The sequence below is a fragment of the Lithobates pipiens genome, unplaced genomic scaffold, assembly GCF_037356315.1.
Source record: "Lithobates pipiens isolate NorthernLeopardFrog02 unplaced genomic scaffold, aLitPip1_a1.2 Scaffold_8, whole genome shotgun sequence".
In the NCBI taxonomy this organism is placed as follows: domain Eukaryota; kingdom Metazoa; phylum Chordata; class Amphibia; order Anura; family Ranidae; genus Lithobates; species Lithobates pipiens.
This window is the reverse complement of record NW_027507903.1, coordinates 597,824,656-597,836,580: the sequence shown is the minus strand read 5'-3', so window position 1 is coordinate 597,836,580 and position 11,925 is coordinate 597,824,656.

The following is an 11,925-nucleotide window of genomic DNA, read 5'->3' as shown; positions in this document are numbered from 1 at the left end:
CTTCCTGTTGTATATTTGGGATAAGAAGGTAAAAGAAATTTCCCCAACAGGACACACTGCAACAAATACAAAATGACAAGGGTTTAACCTCTTTTCCTGGCCATACACAGGAATCTAACACATTCCTCCATCCACACTATACAGTACAGATCTCCTCTGTGGCCATTATATTCCTAAAGGTCAGCAACAATAGCTGTCAAAACACCCAAACAGCGGCAGCATCTGATTGGATGAAGACCCTGCTTGTCTGACAATTTTCAGTCCAGCTCCTTTCATTTTGTTTTAAGGATGCCAAGTAGGAGGTTTGTATCAGGGCCACCCACATAAGCGAGGTTCAGATCATACTGGCCCAAAATTTGCATCGTTTTCAAAAGCTATAGAAGTTAAAAGAGCCTTTTTTTTTTGGTCATACTTGTGTCATGTGGGTCACCAGTGTGCCCTTACTTACTAATGCCCGCTGTTGGCTGATGTCACACAGCCACTCCAGGCACTGAAGGATCCCAACCGTATTGTCAGGATCCACCCAGCTGCCTGAGTGACAGTTGGCTCAGGCTCTCAGCCCTTGGCTGTGAGACCAAGCCTGCTGCTACCCCTCCCTTTCCAGCCTTGTGGGTCCAGTGAGTGCTGAAGGGGCAGAATGGAGAGCGGTGAGTGACAGTCACCGCTCTCCGCTCAGAGCCGACAGAGTGATCAGTGGTCATGTGATCACTCCATTCTCGGGCTTAGAGTCAGTGGGAGTACAGATGCAGTATCAGATCTACAGTGCTTTGAAAAAGTATTCATACCCCTTGAAATTTTCCACATTGTGTCATGTTCCAACTAAAAATGTAAATGTAATTTATTGGGATCTTATGTGATAGGCCAACACAAAGTGGCACATGATTGTGAAGTGGAAGGAAAATGATAAATGGATTTCAACATTTTTTTACAAATAAATATGTGAAAAGTGTGGTGTGCATTTGTATTCAGCCCCCTTTACATGGAGGTATGCATGTTTTTTTTTTTTTTTTAAGAATCCCAAACTTCTCCTTTAACTGTTTGTTTCATTATTTCCTATGTGTATGCACACGCAACTGCCACTTTATTAGGTACACCTCGCTAGTACCGGGTTGGACCTCCTTTTGTCTTTATTCTTCATGGCATAGATTCAACAAGGTGTTGGAAACATTCCTCAGAGATTTTGGTCCATAGAGACATGATAGCATCACGCAATTGCTGCAGATTGTTGGCTGCACATCCATGATGCGAATCTCCCATTACACCACATCCCAAAGAAGCTCTATTGGATTGAGATCTGGTGAGTGTGGAGGCCATTGGAGTACAGTGACCTCATTGTCCAGTGGTGAGATGATTTGATGTTTGTGACACGGTGCGTTATCCTGCTGGAAGGTGCCATCAGAAGATGGGGACACTGTAGTCATAAAGGGGTGGACATGGTCAGCAACAATACTCAGGTAGGTTGTGGTGTTTAAACGACGCTCAATTGGTACTAAGGGGCCCAAAGTGTGCCAATAAATTATCCCCCCCACACCATTACATTACCAGCCTGAACCATTGATACAAGGCAGGATGGATCCATGCTTTCATGTTGTTTGCACCAAATTCTGACATAAATAACAAAATATACCGCTCTGTCTACACAATAGCAGGCAGCACAAAAGTGTAAAATAAACAGAAATATATATGGAAAATGTGCAGCGCTAAAAAAAATAATGATCAATATCAAAAATAAATCTGACGTGAAAAAATGCAATATAAATAGTGACACGTGTTCCGTTCCAATCTTCTATTGTCCATTTCTGGTGATCCTGTGTGAATTGTAGCCTCTGTTTCCTGCTCTTAGCTGACAGAAGTGGCACTCGGTGTGGTCTTCTGCTGCTGTAGCCCATCTGCTTCAAGGTTCGATGTGTTGTGCGTTCAGTGATGGTATTCTGCCTACCTTGGGTGTAACGAGGGGTTATTTGAGTTACTGTTGCCTTTCTATCATCTGGAAACAGTCTGCCCATTCTCCTCTGACCTCAACAGGGCATTTTCATCCACACAACTGCCGCTCACTGGATATTTTCTCTTTTTCGGACCATTCTCTATAAACCCGAGAGATGGTTGTGTGTGAAAATCCCAGTAGATCAGCAGTTTTTGAAATACTCAGACCAGCTTGTCTGGCACCAACAACAATGCCACGTTCAAAGTCACCTAAATCCCCTTTCTTCCCCATTCTGATGCTCGGTTTGAACTTTGGCAAGTCGTCTTCACTACATTTGCTGCCATGTGATTGGCTGATTATCAATTTGTGTTACCAAGCAATTGAACAGATGTACCTAATGAAGTGACCGACAAATGTATATTGTACATCTCAGTCAGGGCTGGACTGGGACAGAAATTTGGCCCTGGACTTGATCCAGATCGGCCCACTTACATTTTGAGTGTCCCATCAGCATCCCCTTACATCAGAGTCTCCCATCACCAGCCTCCTTACAACAGAGTGTCCCATTGGCACCCCCATACATCAGAGTCTCCCATCACCAGCCTCCTTACAACAGAGTGTCCCATTGGCACCCCCTTACATCAGAGTCTCCCATCACCAGCCTCCTTACAACAGAGTGTCCCATTGGCACCCCCTTACATCAGAGTCTCCCATCACCAGCCTCCTTACAACAGAGTGTCCCATTGGCACCCCCTTACATCAGAGTCTCCCATCACCAGCCTCCTTACAACAGAGTGTCCCATTGGCACCCCCTTACATCAGAGTCTCCCATCACCAGCCTTCTTACAACAGAGTGTCCCATCGGCCCCCCCATTACAGAGTCTCCCATCACCAGCCTTCTTACAACAGAGTGTCCCATCGGCACCCCCTTACATCAGTGTCTCCCATCACCAGCCTCCTTACAACAGAGTGTCCCATCGGCACCCCCTTACATCAGAGTCTCCCATCACCAGCCTCCTTACAACAGAGTGTCCCATCGGCACCCCCTTACATCAGAGTCTCCCATCACCAGCCTCCTTACAACAGAGTGTCCCATCTGCACCCCCTTACATCAGAGTCTCCCATCACCAGCCTCCTTAAATCAGAGTGTCCCATCAGCACCCCCTTACATCAGAGTGTCCCATCAGCACCCCCTTACATCAGAGTGTCCCATTACCAGCCCTCTTACATCAGTGTCCCATGAGCAGCCCCCTTACATCAGAGTATCCTATCGGCAGCCCCCTTACATCAGAGTGTCCCATCGGCACCCCCTTACATCAGTGTCCCATCAGCAGCCCCCTTACATCAGAGTGGCCCACTGAGCCATCGGCCCACCGGGAAACTCCCGGTTGTCCCGATGGCCAGTACATGCCTGATCTCAGTCCTATTGTCATATTTTATGTGGATGGGGAATCCTTCCTGCTGAGTTATTTTATTCTAAAAGAGGGGTGACTTCACCACTGTCACAATACACAGATCGGTGCTGCCGGCTAGAACCGGTGACCCCACTAATGATAAATATGCACAGAGGGGGAATATTCTGGAGGCTGGAGTTAGCCTTTAAATGGTATGTTGCTCCTGCAATGGGTATGTCTGGAAGGCCAGAGCCATTGAAGGGTGGGGGGATCCTGATGTGTGTATGGAGGGGACTCAGCACATTTTTTTTTTTTTTTTTACAAAGGTTGTGTACTTTAGGAAAGTCCACAGTGATATGCCCTGTACACACGGTCGGACTTTCCGACGGAAAATGTGCGATCGGATCGTGTTGTCGGAAAATCTGATCGCGTGTGGGCTCCATCTGACTTTTTCCGTCGGAATTTCCAACACACAAAGTTTGAGAGCTGGATCTAAAGTTTTCCGACAACGAAATCCGATCATTTACATTTCAATTGTGTGTAGACAATTCCGACACACAAAGTGCCACGCATGCTCAGAATAAAATACGAGACGAAAGCTATTGGCTACTGGCATCTTTATAGTCCCGTCGTACGTGGTTTACGTCACCTCGTTCTGAACGATCGGATTTTCCGACTACTTTGTACGACCGTGTGTATGCAAGACAAGTTTGGGCCAAAATCCATCAGACGGAGTGTGTCAGAATGTCTGACCGTGTGTGTATGGGGCATTAGACTGAGCACTGCACAAAGCCCCGATTTGCTCCCTGTCTGAACACACCCTTTCTGATTAAATATCCCATATCTGTCATAGGATAACATATTCAAGGCCAGCTTCAGGGTCAGCCCTGCAGTGATCCCCTTTACCTTCTGTATTTTTATCATTCTTATCCAAGGGAATGGCATTACATCAGTACCCGTCCTTCCATCATTATGAGTGCATGGCACTGTGTGACGCCCTGCAGGTCCCCAACACAACGCACTCATCCGGCGTCATTCAACCCAGAAGACTGAGGACATCTTGTGGCAGAGAAGAGGTACTTTGGGGCGAAGAGTACCAGAGAGGAATTGAGAGGTGAACACTGCAACTAGGGAATTTCTAATATTATACAATGGTGGGACCTTTTTTGTTTTTTTTGTTAACCACTTCAATACCAGGCACTTTCGCACCTTCCTGCCCAGGAAGGCGCTGTCACCTTTTAAATGACAATTACACGGTCATGCTACACTGTACCCAAACTACATTTTTATCATTTTGTTCCCACAAATAGAGCTTTCTTTTAGTGGTATTTGATCACTGCGCGGGGGGTTTATTTTTTGGCGTTACAAATAAAGAAATACAGAAAATTTAGAAAAAAAAAAAAAAAAAGTTTTTCTTTGTTTCTGTTCTAAACGTTTGTAAATAAGTACCGTATTTATCGGCTTATAACACGCACTTTTTTCCCCCCTAATATCAGGGGGAAATTGGGGGTGCGTATTATACGCCGATCCCCCACTATTTTTAACCCTTTCTGCTGCTTCAGGGTATTTTTCGGCCGCACTCGGCCGTTTTCGGAAAGCCAAAAGCCACCGAGATTGGCCGAGTGTGGCCGAAAATAGCTAAGAAAAGCCAAAAATTTCCAAGAACGGCCGAAAACTACCGAGCGCCGCCGAGATGCACAGGACATCCGCTCTGTATCTTGGGGGCACCATTTTTAAATGGCAAAGCCACAGAAAAGACTGCAAGTGACTGACAAGGCTGCAAATGACACTGACAAGGCTGCCTTGATGGGCATTTAAATGTAAGTTTTTTTCCTTAACCACTTAAAGAGGAAGTAAACCCTGATGGGTTTACTTCCTCTTTTTTTCCCTGCAAAGGTAAAGCATAATGGACTACTATGCATCGCATAGTAGCTCATTATGTGTCACTTACCTGACACAGGAGCCAGCGAAGTCGCCGCTGATCCCTGTAGTCCGCCGCGTCCATCTTGCTGGTGGCGTCTCGCAGCTCCGACCAATGACAGCAGCGCAACCGCGATGACGTCACTCCCGCGCATGCGCACGGGAGTCGCGCCTCGCAGCTCCGTTGCTGTCATACGGCGAAGCCGCGATGACGTCACTCCCGCGCATGCGCACGGGAGTCGACAAATTTGGCAAATCCATTCTTGGATTTGCCGCATTTAGTGCGCCTGCGCGCCGCTGTCTACGGCGCATGCGCCGTAGACAGCGGTGCCCATTTTCGGGCAAATATCTCCTAAACCATATAGGTTTAGGAGATATTGCTTGGACCTACAGGTAAGCCTTAATCTAGGCTTACCTATAGGTCCAAGTTGTTTGGAAGGGTTTACTTCCCTTTTAAGGACCAGGCCTCTTTTTCAGATCTGGTGTTTACATGTTTAAAACAGTTTTTTTTGCTAGAAAATTACTTAGAAAAAAAAACAATATAAAATGTTTGGGGGTTCTAACACCCTAGAGAATAAAATGGCGGTCATTGAAATACTTTTTTTTCACACCGTATTTGCGCAGCGGTCTTACAAGCGCACTTTTTTGAATAAAAAAATAAGACAACAGTAAAATTAGCCCAATTTTTTTTTATATTGTGAAAGATAATGGTACGCCGAGTAAATTGATACCCAACATGTCACGCTTCAAAATTGCACCCGCTCGTGGAATGGCGTCAAACTTTTAGCCTCAAAAATCTCCATAAGCGACATTTAAAAAATTCTACAGGTTGCATTTTTTGCGTTACAAAGGAGGTCTAGGGCTAGAATTATTGCTCTCACTCTACCGATCATGGCGATATGTCACATGTGTGGTTTGACCACCGTTTTCATATGCGGGCGCTACTCACGTATGCGCTCGCTTCTGTGCGCAAGCTCGTCGTGACGGGGTGTTTTTAAAAACCTTTTTTTTTTATTATTATTTATTTTAATTGATTTTATTTATTTTTACACTGTTTTAAAAAAAAAATGTAAACATCCCTTGTAATAGAAAAAAGCATGACAGGTCCTCTTAAATATGAGATCTGGGGTCAAAAAGTCCTCAGATCTCATATTTGAACTAAAATGCAACAAAAAAAAAAAAAAAAAGAAAAAGAAAAAAAAGAAAAAATGACATTTAAAAAAAATATACCTTTAAGAGGTATGGGCGGAAGTGACGTTTTGACGTCGCTTCCGCTCTCCTATGGCATAGAGACGAGTGGGGGCCATCTTAGCCTCACTCGTCTCCATACCCAGCTAGTGAAAGGACCCGATCGCCTCCGCTGCTACCGACGGCTCCGGTAAGCGGCGGAAGGTGCGGGAGGGGGTGGTGGCACCTCTCCCGCCACCGATAGCGGTGATCTTGCGGCAAATCCGCCGCGGAGACCACCGTTATTGTACAGCCGACCGCTGCCTGAAGGGATGGATTGTGGCAGCAGCTGCTGCCGTTACCGAGATATCCCTCTTCAAAAATAGGACGTACATCGGTGTGCGCTGGTCGGTAAGTGGTTAAACTTCCCTCCTAAAGTTGGGGTGCGGGTTATACGCCAATAAATACGGTATGTTTTCTCCTTCACTGACGGGCACAGATGAGGAGGCACTAATGAAATCTTTTCTTTTGATTCTTTTGGTGGTATTTGATCACCTCTGCGGTTTTTATTTTTTGCTAAACGAATAAAAAAAAAGACTGAAAATTTTGAAACAAAATTAAAAATTCTTTATAAAATTTTGTAAATAAGTATGTTTTCTCATTCACTGATGGGCCCTGATAGGCTGCACTGATAAGGTGGCACCAATAAACAGCACTGGTAGATTTATCTGGCATCACTGGCAGGCATTTTTCTTTGGCAGCGATTGGCATTTCCCTGGTGGTCTAAGGTGGCATACCTGATGGTCTTGGGCGTGTGTCGGGGGGGGGGGGCTGCGCTTATAAACAATCAGCACAGACCCCCCCGTCAGGAGAGCAGCTGATCGGCTCGCGTCTGTCAGACGCGAGTGAGGAAAAGCCAATCAGCGGCTCTTCCAGTTTACATCGCGATGAGCCGTGATTGGACGCGGCTGATTACATGGTAAAGAGTCTCTGTCAGACTCTTTACCTAGATCGGAGTTGTGGTGTGTCAGAGTGACACGCCGCAACAACGATCGCCGCAATGCGCGCCCTCCGCGCCGCGGCTTGATATCCTGAAATACGTCGGTCAGGATATCGCAAACCAATTTTCTGACGTCATTTTGATGGGCGGTAAGTGGTTAAAGCACTTGCCTACACTGAAGGTTGAGATAGGGTGGATGGGGTATTTTGCTGCACTTTTTTTTTTTTTTTTTAAGGGGCTCCATTTCCAACTTGTGGGTGCCAACACAATACAAGTGATCACCTCCTAGGCATAGTGCACTAGGCAGATCCTAGGCATAGTGCACTGAGCCAATCAGAGTGGCTCTATGTCTTGTGATTACCAAATAGGGGCGATCACAAATGAAAAAGAAACTACTACTTTTTTTTTTTTTTTTTTACCTTTATACAATAAAAATAAACAATGGTTGTTAAATACCACCAAAAGAAAGCTTTACCCGTCTCCCCAAAAAATAATGACAATTCATTTGGGTAACAGTGTTGCATGACCAAGTTATTGTCAAACTATCACAGCGCTGAAAAACAGCCTGGAAATGTACAACAGATAACAGACGGGTACTCTCACTTCCTGTTTTGGGACAGGAAGTGAAAGCGGTACTAAAACCTAAACCCAAAATGCAATATATTGCAGCATGCCAATCAGTAAAATGTGGCGGCTGCATTCGTTTTCTTTGGCTTTTTTTTTCACAGTCTTTGAGTTCACCCGGTGATCTGGACAGTATAACACCTCCTGGCACACAACTCTGGAGGAATGAACACAGGGGGGCACAGCAGTCCTGCCAGTCTGGGGGGGGTGAGTGAGATGCATTAGCAGATTTAGATATACTAACAAGATGAAGTCGAACTCCCAGTTTATAATCAACTACAGCAAACACTTTTTTTGTGTTCATCCCCTTGGGATAAAAGGTTTTACATGAATGAATAAATAAAAGCTGACCATTTTAACCACTTCCGGACCGCCTTCCGCACATTTGCTGCGGCTCGGCTGTGTGAAACGACGTACCTGTACATCACTTTGTGCTGTAGCCTCTGGGGGCACACACGTGCTAATTGGACAGAGGGGGAGCCAATCAGCAGGCACGATGTCTGTCGGCCATCCACAATTGTTCCCCAGAGAGTAAGAACTGAGAACTGCCTATGTAAACAAGGCAGATCGCCGGTCTGACAGGGGAGAACATCTTGCTAAGTAAGAACAAGAACCCCTGGGGCAGTGATGGCGAACCTTGGCACTCCAGATATTTTTTGGAACTACATTTCCCATGATGCTCCTGCACTGTAGTTGAGCATCATGGGGTATCAAGGTTCACCATCACTGCCCCAGGGATACATTTAACCCTTTGATCAACCCTGACGTTAACCCCTTCCCTCTCAGTGTCATTAGTATAGTGACAGTGCATATTTTTAGCACTGATCACTGTATTAGTGTCACTGGTCACAAAAAAAAAAAAAAAAAAAAAAAAAAGTGTCAGATTTGTCCGTCGCAGTCCTGCTAAAAATCACTGATCGCCACCATTACCAGTAAAAACAAAACGTCCATAAATCTATACCCTATTTTGTAGATGCCATAACTTTTGCGCAAACAAATCAATATACGCTTATTGGGATTTTTTTTTTAACCAAAAATATGTAGCAGAATTCATTTTGGCCTAAATTGACAAAAGACATTTTAATTTTTTTTTTACTTTGTTTTTTTATTGGATATGTATTATAATATATGTACATTTTTATTAAAATTGTCGCTTTTTTTTGTTTATAGAGCAAAAAAAAATTTTAACCGCAGAGGTGATCAAATACCGCCAAAAGAAAAGCGCTATTTGTGGGAAAGAAAAAAAAAATAAAAAAAAAAGGACCCGAAACTTTTTTTGGTGCAGCGTCACACAACCGCGCAATTGTCAGTTAAATCAACGCAGTGCCGCATCTCAAAAAATGGCCTGGTCATTAAGGGGCTGAAACCTTATGGGTAACCACCCCTGTCAGCATTAAATGGTTTGTCTCATCCATGTAAACTGATACATTCAGTACAAAGAAAATGAACAGACTTGCTGGCTGGATGACCAGACAAAAAGAGAAGGAAGTCTAAAAACAGAAAACGAATGCAGCCATCACAGCCAAGAATTGGTAAGCTGCAATATAATACACGTTTGCTTTTGGCTTTATTACTGTTAATAACCACCAAAAGAAAGTTCCATCTGTCCCCCAAAAAAAGAATCAAAAATTAATTTGGGTACAGGTGTTGCCTAATTGCCAACTCACCGCACTGCAAAATGGCCGGGAAATGTATAACAAACTATTACTTCCTGTCTTGTCTCTGGGACAGAAATTGAAAGCGATATTAAAACACAAAACCAGAAATGTAAAATATTGCAACTTACTAATCATTAGATGTGGTGGCTGCATTCATTTTCTTTGTATGTGTACACAGACCGGTACTCCCACTTCCTGTTTTGGTTATGAGACAGGAAGTGAAGGGAAATATAGCCAATGGGTACACAGATGGCAGGGAGAAGAAAAAAAAAAACCCTATGGACAGAGGGTTCTAACCCTCTCTATGCAAAATTAAAAAAAAAGTGAGAAGTGTGCATGAAGCTAACAACCTAGCCAAATATTTAACCACTTGCCTACAGGGCACTTACACCCCCTTCCTGCCCCAGCCATTTTTCAGCGGTGTCCCACTTTGCATGACATTCGCGCGTGCGTGTCATGCTACACGGTACCCAATTTTTTTTTCATTTTCTTCACACTTTCTTTTGTTAGTATTTAATCACTGCTGGGTTTTTTATTTTTACTTTTTTTTTTTTGTAAAAAAGGACCAAAAATTAAAAAAAAAAAAAAATCGTTTTTTTACATCAGTAAATGTTGTAACCAAGTAATTTTTCACGTTCACTGTTGTGCGCTGATGAGGCGGCACTAATGGGCTTAACTGGTGGGCATTGATGGGGTGGCACTAATAGGCATTGATCAACAGCAGTGATGGGCAGCACTGATTGGCATTGCTAATGGGCACCAATTGCTGCCACTGGTGGGCAGATTGGCAACACCATATTGCTATATGATGATCAGTGCCCTGATTACAATCCTAGATGTTCCCCTGCGTGGAGATGACGCTGATCAACTCTCCTAGCCACACATCCTGTCAGTGTGAGGCGAGGAGCGCCGATTACTGGCATCTCCGTGTTTACATGTGACCGGCTGTGATTGGACACAAGCAATCACATGGCGATCGCCCCATTTGACCGTGAGTGGGTGGCAGCTAGTTAAATCGCAACTCCACTTTTATTGAGAAAAAAAAAAATCCCCTCTGGGTGATCTATGTACATTACAAGGATTATATCTACCTTTATTGCAGATTTCTACCTTTTGTTATTCTGAAGAAATTCCTGTGTGTTTGTCTGTGCCTCTGTACTGAGTGGGTCTAATGGGAGTGGTTTTATAATTGTCAGGTGTGCAGCTGCAGAGCACTAATGAGGAAAGTAGCTGGGCCTGCATCCTTTTAGACGTGTTCCTATTGAAAGTATCTCTCCAAAAATGATATTTGTGTTGCAGGGGATGCCTGAAATCTGACTTGTATCTTAGTGCAGACTTCTGGGAAAATCAGTGAGCCAATCACATAAGCAGGACATGTTTCTGGGGAGTGGTCAGTACACATTCTGTGTACAGAACAACTCCAGGTAGCCATATTGCAATGCATTCTCATAAAATTACTGCGGCTGCAGATTGAAAAGGAAAGGTCATTTTTAATAACATTCAATTACAATATTTTTAGCGTCACAATTATATTTGCTATATTATTTTTCTTCATTTGCCATTTTTTCGCCCACGAAAGTGTAGTTACCCTTTAATGCATATGTTATTAGTGTGTAATTTATCTGTGCCAGTGTTTCTCAATTCCAGTCCTCGAGGCGCCCCCCGCAGGTCATGTTTTCAGGCTCTCCATTCGTCTACACAGGTGATTTGATCAGTTTCACTGCCTAATGCTGGCCATACACGGGTTGAATTTCGAAAGAACTTTCTTTAAAAAAAAAAAATCTTATCTAAGAATTTTCGTACGAATTACGCACCATTAGTGGACGGCGGCAACGGACGATTTTCGTGCGGCCATCAAATTTTAATAATCGGACATGTTGGCAAATTTTTGAAAAAACTAACGATTTTCTAATCAATGATGGGAGAACCGTGCGAGAAATGTAAATCGAAAAAGAAATGCACATCTGCAAGAAAAGAAAATTCCCAGAGAGAAAAGAAGATTCCCAGCCACGAAAATTCTTTTCTGTAGGAACATGGAGGTGAAATTGAAGGTTTGGTTGGACGAATTTCGAAATCAATGGCGACACCATTGGATCACAAAACGCACAGATTCTCTGATTTTCAAAAGAAAGTTCTTTAGAAATTCGGCCCGTGTATGGCCAGCATTAGTAATTACCCCAGCCGTGTCATCTGAGGGAAATCCTGAAAACATGACCTGTTTGGGCACCTTGAGGACTG